Here is a 14,139-nt window from a genome sequence, read left to right as displayed (position 1 = left end):
TGAAAAGTAGATTCAACAAAACTAGTCTTGTAAATAGTTTTAGTATCAACTTTAGGGATATTCCATTTCTGGAAATAAGGAAACTCATTATCTTCAACAATGTATCTTTTTCATTGACAATATTAGGAGGACAACCAATCCTAGAGTTGACAGAGGAGTTGGATCTCCACAACTTATCCATACTATCCTAGGTTTAACACTCAATTATCATGTTTTTCTCACAACCGTTGCATTTCGTAACACATACCCTAAGCAACCCTATACCTCTCATGCCCTACATGCCTTCTCTTGGCTCAAACGGGCCATACAATTTGGTTCTGGGAATTCATTTTATGTTTAGGGTGGCACCAACGACAGTAAGAAGGGAACATAACAACAAAGTATCAAAGGTTCGGGTAGACACAAATAAGTACCACTAATAAGTGGAATAATAATAAAAATAATTATTATACTTATACCACTAATAAGTGGATTATTATGGCTTCCTTGGCAGAGAGGAAGAACAAAGGAAAAGCTCCTGCACAGGACTATTCTTTTAAAATGCATGAAGGCACATCTTCTGGGGTAAAACCCAGTGGATCAACATCCCTTCAGGAATTTGTCCCAGTAGAGGTGACATATTCCAGTGGTGATATGGTAATTGCTTTGCAGGAAGTTTTGTCTAGAAGATTACAATTCCATAATGGAACCTATTCAGAACTACCAAATTCCATCAAATTTATTCTTGATAACATTCAAGCTGCTTTTACTAAAAACCATCATAACCTATTTTAGAAAACCCTCAAAGCACTAGAGATCCACCTTGTTAATCTTACTGCTTAAAATGAGGCTTATATGAGCCACTATACTAACCTTGTTTCAAAAAATAACCCTGTTTCAGAAAATAACCTTGTTTCAAAAAATAAGGCTTTTAGAAGCCATCTTGAAGCCTACATTAGTCAACTCTTTGGCAAAGAGGAAATCCATTCAATCGATAAAAGGACTATAATGGGCACTGATTATGCTAGATTAAGTCTTAAGACCCAATCTTGGTTAAGAAGTGCTATTGCCAACTTGCCTACAGATATATAATCTTGTATTCTGAAAAGTAAGGCTATGTTCAGGTCTTATGACTTGGTTCAAATATTTCAAGAAACTTGTTACAACCACTATTCCTGATCCTGATGAATTAGATGAAGCTGATAACGTATTTATCCAGCTGGAATGGGAAGAACACTTTGGGAGTACTCTCAGAGTGTATGAAAAGAAACACCCATTTCCTTGTCTCCTAATTAATTATGATGATGGTTCATATGTTGCTGATGGTTCATATGCTGCTAATGATTCAGATGATGATGATTATAGAGATCCTAACTGCCTTTCCCAAATGTTTGAATATGGCTTTATTAGATTCATAAAATTAACAAGCCATTACCGAGCTAGCCAGCTTCCACAAATTATTCAAAATGCTATTAGAGGATTTAAAGGTCCTTTTGTTTTCATCAGATGCTGGAGCACTTTGCTGAAATGGGAAAGAGATAACTGGATGAATGTCCAACCTTCAAAGCATCTCATCCTCATCAATGGACATACTCACCAAGGATAATGGCTTGAAGGAAATTCTCAGTTGTCCTTTAATGATCCTTATGCTTTTGCAAAATGTTGGAGAAATTATTTTAATAACCAAATTATTGATGTTGCTCAGAACCTATAGAAAGATTATCATTTCATAGTAAGCACAGATAGAATCTTTGTTTTTGGTCCCAGACCCTATGCTAATGCCATTGCTCGTTTACAGATAGCTTATCATTGTAATCCAAGAAGTCTCCTTATCCCAGGAAGAACGCCAGTGTTTGAGCCAATTCTATATTGTGAATTCTGTAATCAATATGCTATCTACCATGAGCATGAATGTGATGATGATCCTCCATGGGATCCTTATCTGATGCTTCTTCCACTAATTAATGAGTGGCCTTCTTTGGTTATTGTTACTGCTACAGCACTACTGTTTTGAGATTCTAGTCAGTCTGATGGTTCCCACTGATAAAGTTATTTTCCCATGCTACTCCTATAGTCAAAAACTGTTTGATCAAGATACTCCTGATCTAGCAGTTGATTGGTAATTAATACTATTTGTCTGGCCCGCACAATGGCCAAAAATGCTACAATATTCAAAAAATGCTATGATGATTACTCATGCTCTACTGTGAAGTCCCATGCATCTACTATGAAATCCCATGCTACTCTTTTGACATGCTTTATTGTGAAGTCACATGCTTTATCGAGAAGTCCCATACGTCTACTGTGAAGTCCCATGCTCTATCGAGAAGTCCCATGTGTCTACTGTGAAGTCCCATGCATCCCATACTCTTTTGACAAGTCCTTTGGAATATAGAAATTCCTTAAGTTCATAATGATGTTCTTTTTAAAAAGAAAAAGGAGTTTACTTTTGGTCTTCTCATGTTCTCTTCCGGCAAAGTCTTGACACCATAGATTGAAGAAAATAACAAGAATTTGCTGCTGATTTTTTAGTCAAAAAAGTGAAAAAACACTGTTCACAGATTACTATTCACGGATTACTGTTCACTGACACTATTTACATTTTACTGTTCATGACACTATTCATTTTGAATTTTATCCTATTTAAGGGGGGTTGTCCTTTAAGCTTAGAACATAACTCTCTTCTTTAGAAAACCTTCTTTCTTTTAGAAGCTTTCCTTTGAGTTAGAGAGTTCCTACTACCACTATTTCCCTACAATACTTGTAACTAAGACTAGTTCAAGATTTGTAACTGTTAACCTATTCTGTTGAGATCTTATAACTACTACTATCTGCTATAAGTGTTTTATTCTACTTTCAATAACAAGTATTTTCAGTTTTTAGTTCAATATACTACTTGTTGTTACTGCCATCTCGGACGGTTCTAATTTTTAATTACTTTGATATATATACTGCTTGGCTGGTTCTACCACCTTACTATTGTTTTAAATTATTTTGATTATATCTTGCAATACTGCTTTCTTGGCTAGTTCTACTTTGCTTACTTTACTTTCAATATGTTATACTATGCTTCCATCTCTTCAGCTGTGCGTCCCTTCCCCATTGTTTATATATATATATATATATTCTCGTTACAAAATAATCATTTTAACTTAAATTAGATAATTGATAACTTTGTCTTAAACTAGAAACATCTTGACGAATAAGAAAACTTTTCTTTATAAACTTCTTCTTGTAAAATATTATAATTTTCACAGTCATAAAACTTAACGTTTCATAAAGAACAGATATTTGATAACTTTTTAACATAAACTTGTACTTTCTTCAAAAGCTTTATCTTTATAGAACACTAAAACTTTTTCATTAGATTCTTTATCTTTAAAACATAATAGAACTTTAGAAATTCTTATTTTTTAAGAACATCTTTTCTTTTCATCAGAAACTTCTTCTTTACTTTACATGAGAGCTTTTAACTTTTCATAATGCATTTAAACAAAATCATTCTCTTATGATCAATAAAATAATATAGCTGTTCATAACATATTGGTTAGTCCATAATTGATAAGTCTGTAATTATTTGGGAGGCTTCTAGCACCACTGTGCTAGGCATCCAGCATTCCCAACAATGCTAGGTATTCCCGGGATCACATCATAATACATATCTTCAACCATGGGGGTCGGTTGACTTCCTCCACAAGTTGGCCGTAACCAACAAAGGCGAGTATAGCAGAGTGAGTCCCACTTTTAATGGCCAATCAGATAACATTTTCCATGGAAAACCAATAATTAAACCCCTACTAGCAGAGTTTAGATCATCAGAGGACCTAACCCGAAAACATTTCTTACGTATACATCATACTGAAATTCATAGTTTGCATAATATTTCATAATAAATGCATTTCCATTATTTTCTTTAAACATCATGTTCGTGGAATTAATAATAGCATCAATATGCTTAAATCATATACATAGGGTTTCGAAAGCTCACGAACATATCTTCGTCTGAAACATACTTATATGCCATACCTCTAATCAAAAACCCTTTTAATGCTTCATACACTTTAAAATAATGTCATGACTTACCAAATGCTCATAACTTATCCCTTACCTGAAAGCAGAGGAACCGAAAGCCTACAATCGAAGGAGTTTAGATTTGGGTACTGGTAACACCTGAACCAAATATTAAAGCTTATTACTATCAATTGTTCCTTATCATAAACTTACACATTCATCTCAAAAAATATATCTTAAAATAAAGGAAATCCTAATACCACCTCAACGAGGTTCCCCAAATACAAGATACATTCATCAAATAACACAATGTACTAAATCATAGAGAAACCAACATTCTCACATTAATCTCACATCTCTAGAAGAGTCAACTTCATTTCAAAAGGTGCTTTGAGATTAGAAGCAAAGGTGCATGCATAAACTTACACAAGGCAACATACAACATGAACAAAACAGCCTCATAAAACAACAGTTGAATGGTTTAGAACCCCTCCTTTGAGTACTAAACCTTGAACCAAAGTATACAAAATTTAGCCATGATTCAAACGTACCAAATGATGAGCATAATAAATTATAGCTCAAATCATTCACCCCAACTTTAGAATTAAATCCTCAAATTTAGGCATGTCCCTTACTGTTCACTATTTTATTCCAGCAGCATATGCTGCACTTATAAAATACAAATGGGCTATCAATTCACATCAAAACTTCATGCAATTTTACAGAGAAATTCTTCTGGATGTATAGTCATATCAATTTTGGAGTCAAAGCATAAAATCATAATTTACTAAAAATCATATAATAAAGCATACTCAAATCTGTCCTGACAGAATTTCATGCAATTTAGAAATTAAACCATTATTTTTATATTAATTCAAATGCTGTGAAACCACTTCCATTAGAACCATACGTATCTTAAAATTCATAAGAACTACCCCTAGCATCCTAATTCATTGTATACAATTTAATACAAATTTATCATGTGTAAACACAGAATCTGTTACAGTGACAGCTCTGAAACATTTTCTTGTAAATTCACAAACAATTATCAAACGATGGTATTTTCATATAGGGATTTTTATACACTCATTAGACATGTTATAAAACACTTACATACAGTCATTTAACCATTGGTAGCAAAATTACATACAACAAAAAATCCCAGCAGTAACATCAAAAGTACTCATCCTAACTTTTTCTTAATTCCATAGTCATACACAATCATTAATTAGTAAAAACCCTAATCTACCTTCAACAAATCACCAAAAAAGTTTCAAAGCATCTCAAAACACTATATATATATATATAGACTTACAAGTTTCCTAATTTTACAAACCACAAATACCATTACTAAAAATTCCATGAAGAAATCATGTATTCTAAGATGAGAGTATCTAGAACCCTTACCAAGTTTCTAGTTCTTGAGGGGAAATAGAAATAAAATCACTCTTGGATGAAAGGATTTCCCTTTTCTATTGGCTGAACTCGAAGAGGTAGAGAGCTTGAGAGAGTATTTGAGTCTTCTAGTTTCTTTGAGAGAGTATGAAGAAGAAATTATATGAAGCTTTATTTTTCCTTTTGAGGTGTTGACTGTGCGTTTGAGAGAAAGACTCAAGAGAGCTTCCTAGCTCATTCCTTAAGAGAAAAGAGAGTAAAGTGAGGTGAGGAAACACTTATTTGTGTTTACCCGTGGGAATAGAGAGGCTTCTTGGATGTTCTAGTTGCTTGAGAAAGCCAAAGAAGAAATGAGGTGGCACTTGGTGATTGCATGGCTAGCCAAGTCTTGGTCTTTGGAGTTTAAGGGGATAACATGTGTCAACATGCATGATGCTTTGGCTTTACATGTGTTGAATTTCAATTGGTTGCATGTGTGAGTGGAATTACAACTATAACATCTCATGCATCATACTTAATTAAAACACCACCAACTATACATCTAATAACTTAAACCACTTAATATAGTTTTGTACATACTTAGTATATATTTATAATACAAATAGCCATTCAATTATTTATAATTTTTACAATTCCTATTCAATGGCATTATAAAATAATATGTTTATTAAATACTCTTATATTAATTTTAGAAAGTAAGTGATTAAAATAATAATTAACCACTTGAACACATAGGATAACTATAAAGTTGGGTCAGGGCGTTACAATTTAGACTTATTTTGATCTTGATCTTCGAGTTCTGAAGTTTGCTAACCTATTTTGATTTGGTTATTGAATAGAATGACTGAGGGGAACGGCTAAAATCAAGCTCTAAAGAGACTTTGTGTTGAGGTAAAAGTTCTAACTTTGGATCTTCACTTTTCCTTTGTTCTGCTGTTTGTTAATATGTTTTATTGCTTTAATATGTTTGTTTAGTTTAGGTTTTACTTTGTGTTTATGTTAAAAGTATGCTATTTTGTTAGATTTCCTATTTTCTTTGTTTTCTATCTAAGTTTTTGGGTTAGGGTTTTGGTATGCGTGCGCATGCTTCATGCATGCATACATATACACGAAGTATGCGTACGCATATAGTTGGGATGCGCATGCAATCATTCCCAAAAACCCTATTCCACTTCTATTTTGTTTGTCTCTACTTTCTTTCACATTTTTAGCCCCTGTTTAACTTTGTTTTTCATATGTTTAAGTATCTGTTCTTCTACCTTGTTTTGTTTATTTTTATCCTTTTAATGTTGATTAGGGTTTTATTTGTTTGAATGCCATGAATATGTATTGATGCATAAGTGCTATGATGCAGTGAGGTAAGTGAGGTAAGTAATGTATAAATCATATGAACAAGCATTTGGGTGTTTGAACATGAAAGTGCATAATATGTTTGGTTGAATACCATGAGCTTTGTTGCTCGGATGTCTAGAAATGCTTATTTGAATTTTCCCTATAATGTTTTTGCCTTTAGAGATGTATGCTAAATGCCATGATAGATGAATGTGAGGTTTAGGGATGATATGCCATGTTGTTTGCGTTTAGATGCATGTGAGTTAAAATAACATGTTAAGTAGGCGTTTAATGAGATTATGACTTAGAACACAATGTGTGGAGGCTGACCCAAGGGTCAGGTAGGGTTGAGTGCCTAACACCTTCCCATCCCCATACCTAAGCTTCGGACACATGCTTTAGTAAAGATTAGTCATTCAACAAAGACACTATATTAATGATTCTTAGACCTAATCTAGGTAGAGACTCCATTTACACCCTCTGCCATGGTCCACCCTAGGCCAAGGTGTACATTTTAATAGATTTTTTGGGGAAACCCCAAAAAAGAGACCCCGTCGCGAGCGCTTGTACCCACAAGGGTTTAATGTAAAAGCATGAGATATACTTTATACCCCTTTTATTTAAATTTTTTATGAATTTTTCACATGCCATTCATTTATACATCATCATATTGTACATGTCATGTTCGGATAGATTGCATATCATTTTCACAACATGTCATCCTAGAATAGTTTTCATGTCATTCTTTTATATTCCTTCTTACATGTCATCCTAGGATAAACTGCATATCATCTTTTGCACATCCTCTTAGGATAGATCACATGTCATTTCTTACCTGTCATCCTTGGATAGATTGTATCATCTTAGGATAGATTACGTGTCATTTCTACATATGTCATACTAGGATAGTTCACATTCATCCTAAGCTAGGTTTTATCTATACTTTATTTCACATGTACATGCATACTTCTTTTTTTATATACCAAATGCCAAATATTTTAGTTGTTATTTAAAATGGTGAAATTTAAGTTTAAATTCGAAACAAGGTACTATATTTTTTTTATAGGCATTGTGGGGTGCATAACACCTTCCCTACACGTAACCGAACTTCCAAATATAACTTCTGGTTCGAGACATTTATTTTATTTTCTAGTTTAGCTTAGTAGCTTTAGGGTTTTCTTAGATAAAATTAAGAAATAAATTTTATTAGACTTAGGTGACCAGTCACACCTTAGAATTCCAATGGTTGGTGGCGACTCCTTAAAATAAATGTGTGTAAATGGTCACACTCACAAACCTCTCCATAGTATTGCACACGTGTGCCATACGCAAACGCACACACGTGCATGCCGCCTAGTCAAGCATACCTAAAGCCATTGGGTTGCAACATCGTTTAACATGGTGAGAATTCAAGTATGATAGTCGTTACCCCCAAAATAAATAAATAAAATAAAAGGTACAGATCTAGCCTAAGGAATTAGGTCGTGGGCCTTGCATGAATATGAGGGACCTTATGGCTCATGAAAATGCTCTTATAAATGAGAAAAGGGCACTAAGTAAAATGAGGCCAAAGCCCAAAAAACAAAAGAAAGAATAAAAAAAGGCCTTGAGAACAAGGTACAAATAACCCCATAAAAGGGTGCAAGTAAAAAAGGTCCTCGAAACTAGGCTAACCTAGCGGATGAGGGAGCCCAGAAAGCATTCACCAAAAAAAGAAAAAAGAAAAAAGAAAAAAAAAAAACAACGTCCCCAAAGAAAGAGAATTAAAAGGGACAAATCATCGGGATTTTTTAGAAAATAACCATCAAACCCAAACAATATCATTAGTTAGGCAAACTTTCAAACTAATTTCGTTTCTAACAATTCGAGTCCTCTAGAGTCAAGTTCACTGTAGCTGAGGTGAACGTAGGCCAGAAATCGAGTCCAGAGGAGTCGGTTTCTATGCATAGAAATCGAGTCCTCTGGACTCGATTTATGCATAAAAATCAAGTCCACTGGACTTGATTTCTCTTGTCTCATCTCCTCAGCATCTCCCACTTTGACGTTCCTCCTTTGCCTGTAATGGTTGAAGTCTACCCGAAGACACAACAAGAACGAGGACTCCACACAACTAGCCCTACGTAGAGATTAGACAACCAACGGACTTGCATCAAATCCATGGCAATATAGAGAATACCGGACATGCTCTATTTTACTCTCCACAAAACAGAGCATTGGATTTCTATTCTTGTTTGTGCTGTGGCTAAGCTGTGTGGAGTGATGAGACAGGAGAAATCGAGTCCAGAGGACTTAATTTCTATGTATAGAAACCAAGTCCTCTGGACTCAATTTCTATGACGTTTTCTGACCTACATTCACCTCAGCTACAGGGAACTTGACTCCAGAGGACTCGAATTGTTAGAAACGAAATTAGTTTGAAAGTTTGCCTAACTAATGATAACGAAAGTTTGCCTAACTAATGATATTGTTTGGGTTTGATGGTTATTTTCTAAAAAATCCCCAAATCAGGGATTTTTTAGAAAATAACAATAAAACCCAAACAATATCATAAGTTAGGCAACGTTTGAAACTATAGTGGTTTATAACAATTCGAGTTCAGAGAAATCGATTTTACTGTTCATTCGCCTACTTTCCCTGCGGCTGTGGTGGAAAAATCGAGTTCACTAGACTCATTTCCTATACACAAAAATTGAGTTCACTGGACTCGATTTTCATACATGGAAATCGAGTCCAGTGGACTTGATTTCCATACATGGAATACGAGTTCATTGAACTCGATTTCAGTATACCCAGCCAAAAAACTTACATGATTTTTTCGTGTTCTTCCCTTTCCTTTTTTTTTCCCCAAAATGCTGCCTGGGTTTCTCCACTTCCAAGCCCCAAAAACCCATGAAAAAAATCAAATCCAAAACAAATCAAACCCGAGCGTGTTCTTCTCCACTGATCCGATCCAATCACCTGAAGCTTTCGCCGGGGTTTGGTCAGAATCAGCGCCTAGGTTGCTGGGAAACATCATTGTTCTTCATTGAAATCGAGTTTGTTCTTCTTTTGCTGGGTTCGTTCTTTGTTCTTCGTGCTTCGCCACCTGGGTTCTTCGTTTGCTCGTCGGTGTTGCTAGGGTTCGTCGGGGTTTGGTCAAAATCGGCGCCTAGGTTCTTCGTTTGCTCGTCGATGTTGCTGGGTTCGTCGGGGTTTGGTCAGAATCGGCACCTGGGTTCGTCGGCAAGAAACCACCTTCGTTTGCTGGGTTCATTCGCTGGGTTCGTCAGCTGTGATGACATGACTTGGTTTTTATACATGGAAAATGAGTCCAGTGGACTCGTTTTCCGTGTATGAAAATCGAGTCCAGTGGACTTGATTTCCGTGTATGAAAATCGAGTCCAGTGGACTTGATTTCCATGTATGAAAATCAAGTCCAGTGAACTCGATTTTTGTGTATAGGAAACGAGTCTAATGAACTCGATTTTTCCACCTCAGCCGCGAGTAAAGTAGGCGAATGAACAGTAAAATCGATTTCTCTAAACTCGAATTATTATAAACCAATATAGTTTCAAACGTTGTCTAACTTATGATATTGTTTGGGTTTTATTGTTATTTTCTAAAAAATCCCCCCAAATCATCCCACCCAAACCTTGGGACCTGGAAATGAAAACCAACCAGTCCATAAAGGAGAAGCCCGAGGAACCTCGGTCAAAAGGAAACTAATACAAAGAGAAAGATGACTAACACACTTTTGAACTTCACCCAAATCAATAAAGGATCTATACCATTTTAGGAGGAGACATAGCACAAGTAGTCCCCATCAGAACGAAGGAACCTTCGAAATGTCTTTCTTTCCAGCCTTGAGAAGAGACCCACCCTCATTGACCTCAGCCAACGCTTGAATTATTTACTGGAGAAAAGCATCTCCTATAAGGAGTAAATGACCAAGAATGCTTTCAAGGACGAGTTCCTAGGAAAAGGAAACAAGAGCAGGAATGGAAAAGAGACATCCAACGCTTCAACTCAAAGGGAAATGGCAAGATCAAGGCAAAGGGAGAGGATAGTAATTTTCAGGCCCTTTAAGATTAGTATTAAAAGAGAGTGTCAACCATGGAAGAGGGACAAGAAGCAGAGCACGAAAAGGAGAAAAAGAAGAAGAGACAAAAGCGAAGAGAAAGAGAGAAAATTGGCAATTATAGTTAGGTTAAGTTCCCAGAAAAATAGGTCACTTATTTGTAATATTACTAGGGGTTGTACATCGATTAAGAGGTCCAAGCTTCGCAAGTCTTTGTGAACCTCAAGGTCACCTATGTCTATGAAGTTTGGAAGTTGGGATTTATGGGCTTTGTACCTTTCCCTTAAAGGACTTGTATTTGGGTTCCTTGATTTGCTAATAAGAAGTTTGCTGAATATATTTATACTCACCAATATTGCTTTATTTTAGTTCTTGCAAATATATTGCTATATTATGGTGAAAATGACCAAATACTATCAATTTTTGAAATATTCAGCAAAAAAACACTGTTTTGAAAATAAACAGCAATCTACCACTTTTTCAAGTACTCGAGTTTGGTGAACTCGAGTACTCTATTTTATTGTTCCACCGTGGCATGCTGATATAGCATGTGGGATTTAAAAATTCCGATTAGTACTCGAGCTTCAGGAGCTTGAGTACTTGTACCCGAGTCCGGTAAGCTCGAGTATGTCTGAACTAAACTCAATTTTATTTGCTACTCTCACTTCTCACTTTCACTTCTCACTCTCACTTACCAGAACACACTCTCACTCTCCTTCACACCTAAACATACAAAGCCCAAACCCTCACACCATCGGCGGCAGAAAACCCGTCGGCGGCAGAAGACTCTCGTCGACGACCTCTCACTCAGCTTTCTCACTGTCTCACACTAAAGTCAATTTTTTATTTTTAGGGTTACGTCTTTCATTTAAAATTTAAATGGATTCATAATTAGAAATATTGAAAAAAAAAAAAAAAAAAAAAAAAAAAAACAGAGTTGATACCAAGTTTCCTTTTTCTAAAATTTTAATGGATTCAAAACACAAAGCTAAAATTTTAATGGATTCAAAATTAGAAATATTGAAAAAAAAAAAGTACTTTTTCTTTTTTTCTTATTTTTAATTGTTTTGGGGCCTGAGAAACAAGATTCTTATATATTTTAGCTTAATACATTTAGGTTATTTCAAATTTGGAAGAAAGATAAATGTAAGACTCAAAAGTACTTTTCCTACAAATAGAGATGGAATTGATATGGTTGCTTGGAGTTTAAATTATCTATTTTAAAAGACACTTTAAAGTTGTTTTGTCACTTGAAAATTGTTTCATTTCTTTGAGAGTTATAGAAATACTGAGATTGTGAATATTGACCTTGACTGTTATTACAAGACTTGTTCTTTGAATACTTTTCACTTCAATACTTCTGAATATTGACCTTGACTGTTTTAACACATCCACTTCAATACTTTTCAACTAAACTCAACTACACTAGATTAGAGACTATCATTTTTAGCATTAAAGAGGGAGAAAATGGAGAAATTAAATTTGGCTTTGAATTCTAAGCAATAACATTTTCGTAAGCACCCTTCCAAAAAAAAAAAAAAAACAAACAACAAAACAAATAAACGTTTACATGGTAATGATCCACTTGATCACATGACTGAGCTCTGTACACAAACACCTGCTAAAAAATGAGAAACCACCTTAAGAGGTAGGGAAAATTTTTATAACATGCATTATACTACTAAAAGTTCAGCGGTTAAAATACAAGAAAAGATAGTATTCTAACAGAGGAAATTTGCTTAAAGATAAGGGTGGTTCCTATTAATGAAATGATGAGGGGGAGTCACTTAAGATGATCATGTTTAGAGGAGAATGATTAATGTATCAGTGAGAAAAAGTGAATGATTCAAGTTGAAGGAACAATAAAAAGGTAGAGAAAAACAAAAATTAACATTAGTTGAAATAGTAAAAAAAGAATATGTCAAGTAAAGAAGTAATTGTGAATACAACTTCGGATAGAATAGAATGATAGATATGACCAACTCAACAGCGTACTTTGTTGAGGATCCATAATCGACCCCAATTTAGTTATTGGTATTGTAGTATTTCAACCTCCATTTTATGCTTATGGCGAAGAAATGTTATTTAGTCTAAATTTCCTTAATGATGAATTATTATTACTCATGTAAAGAAATCCATGATTTTCGAAATGGGGTCTCATCTGTAGGATTTGAGAGAAGTTAAAAAAAGAAAAAGAAAAAAAAAAAAAAAGGCATACATACCTCATAGTTATGGTTGTTATAGCTAGTTATTTTCAAATGAGTCTTCACTAGATAAGTGTTTGTATGGGTATTTATATTTATTTGTCAACAACTATAATATTAAATAAACAAAATAAAATAATAATTATGATGATAAAAATCTTAAGTGGACCACATTAAACATATCTCCCTAGTCCTACTTAGAACCATTAAAAAAAATAGGACCTACTTAGAAAGAGTGAAAGACAGAGGCGATGCATGATAAATGTGTCAAAAGAAATATTGAAGATCATAAATTGTAATGGATATGACTCAAAATTGTGGTTGTCATGTTTATATTATACCTCAAGGTTGGTGACAATGAGTAGGCTGAAGATATCCAAGGCATACAGGCTACATGAGAATTGTGGTGTAAGTTTGTCAGGCCAGCCTCAAGAATTTTGTGTATGCAAGTTTGTGAATTTGTACTTGTATGACCTCCATGAGCATAGGAGCATGCTACCTTATCCTGCCTTATCCTATTTTTCCATAGTCCATGTGCTTTGAGTCAAATTGAGCCCCGCTTCCCACCCCCTCCCCCTTCCTTTTTCCATTAGCTTGCAGTTTGTGCCAGATTTATTTCTGAGTCAAATGTTCTTATTTGTATTTTCTATTTTCTATGGGGCTATGCTGCTTACACCAGCTACCGGTGTGATATGTCAATTGAAGAAGCTACAGAATTGGCTAGAAGGTCTATTTATCATGCAACATCCCGTGATGGTGCTAGTGGTGGAGTTGGTAGCGGTACTCTCTCTTTCTCTCTCTCTCTCTCTCTCTCTCTCTCTCTGAACACCACACATCCATGATCACAATATAATTTGAACTTGTTCTTTTTATCAGTTTGTTATGTGGGACCTGATGGATGGAAAAAGCTCTCTTGACCAGTGGAACAGGAAATGGTTGAAGTAGCTAGGGCATAAGGCTCATGCTGAAGTTGGACACTCTGCTATAGATGTTCTCTCCTTTAATAGATGGATTCCAAGACATGCTTACAAGGCCTAAAATCCTTTAAGCACATGCATTTCCAGTTGTTCTTTGAAACTATTTATAGATATACTTGTCTGTAAGGTTATCACTTACCAGAGCCCATATAATTCATGGCTGTGTATCACAACATTAAAATTT

The 14,139-nt window shown here is 34.9% G+C and overlaps 1 long non-coding RNA gene across 1 annotated transcript; it reads right to left on the bottom strand.

Annotated features, from left to right (window-relative positions):
• Positions 1–1,688: 1,688 nt before the first annotated feature.
• On the bottom strand, positions 1,689–5,662 carry LOC111992820 (uncharacterized). Its single transcript, XR_002880900.2, has 2 exons — positions 5,398–5,662; positions 1,689–4,149 (listed from the first exon to the last, which is right to left on the bottom strand). It is a non-coding gene; the product is annotated as an uncharacterized LOC111992820 (long non-coding RNA).
• Between the last annotated feature and the right edge of the window lie 8,477 nt (positions 5,663–14,139).

Source organism: Quercus suber, unplaced genomic scaffold (genome assembly GCF_002906115.3).
Source record: "Quercus suber isolate HL8 unplaced genomic scaffold, Cork oak 2.0 scaffold_61, whole genome shotgun sequence".
In the NCBI taxonomy this organism is placed as follows: domain Eukaryota; kingdom Viridiplantae; phylum Streptophyta; class Magnoliopsida; order Fagales; family Fagaceae; genus Quercus; species Quercus suber.
This window is presented reverse-complemented; position numbering and strand designations above follow the sequence as displayed.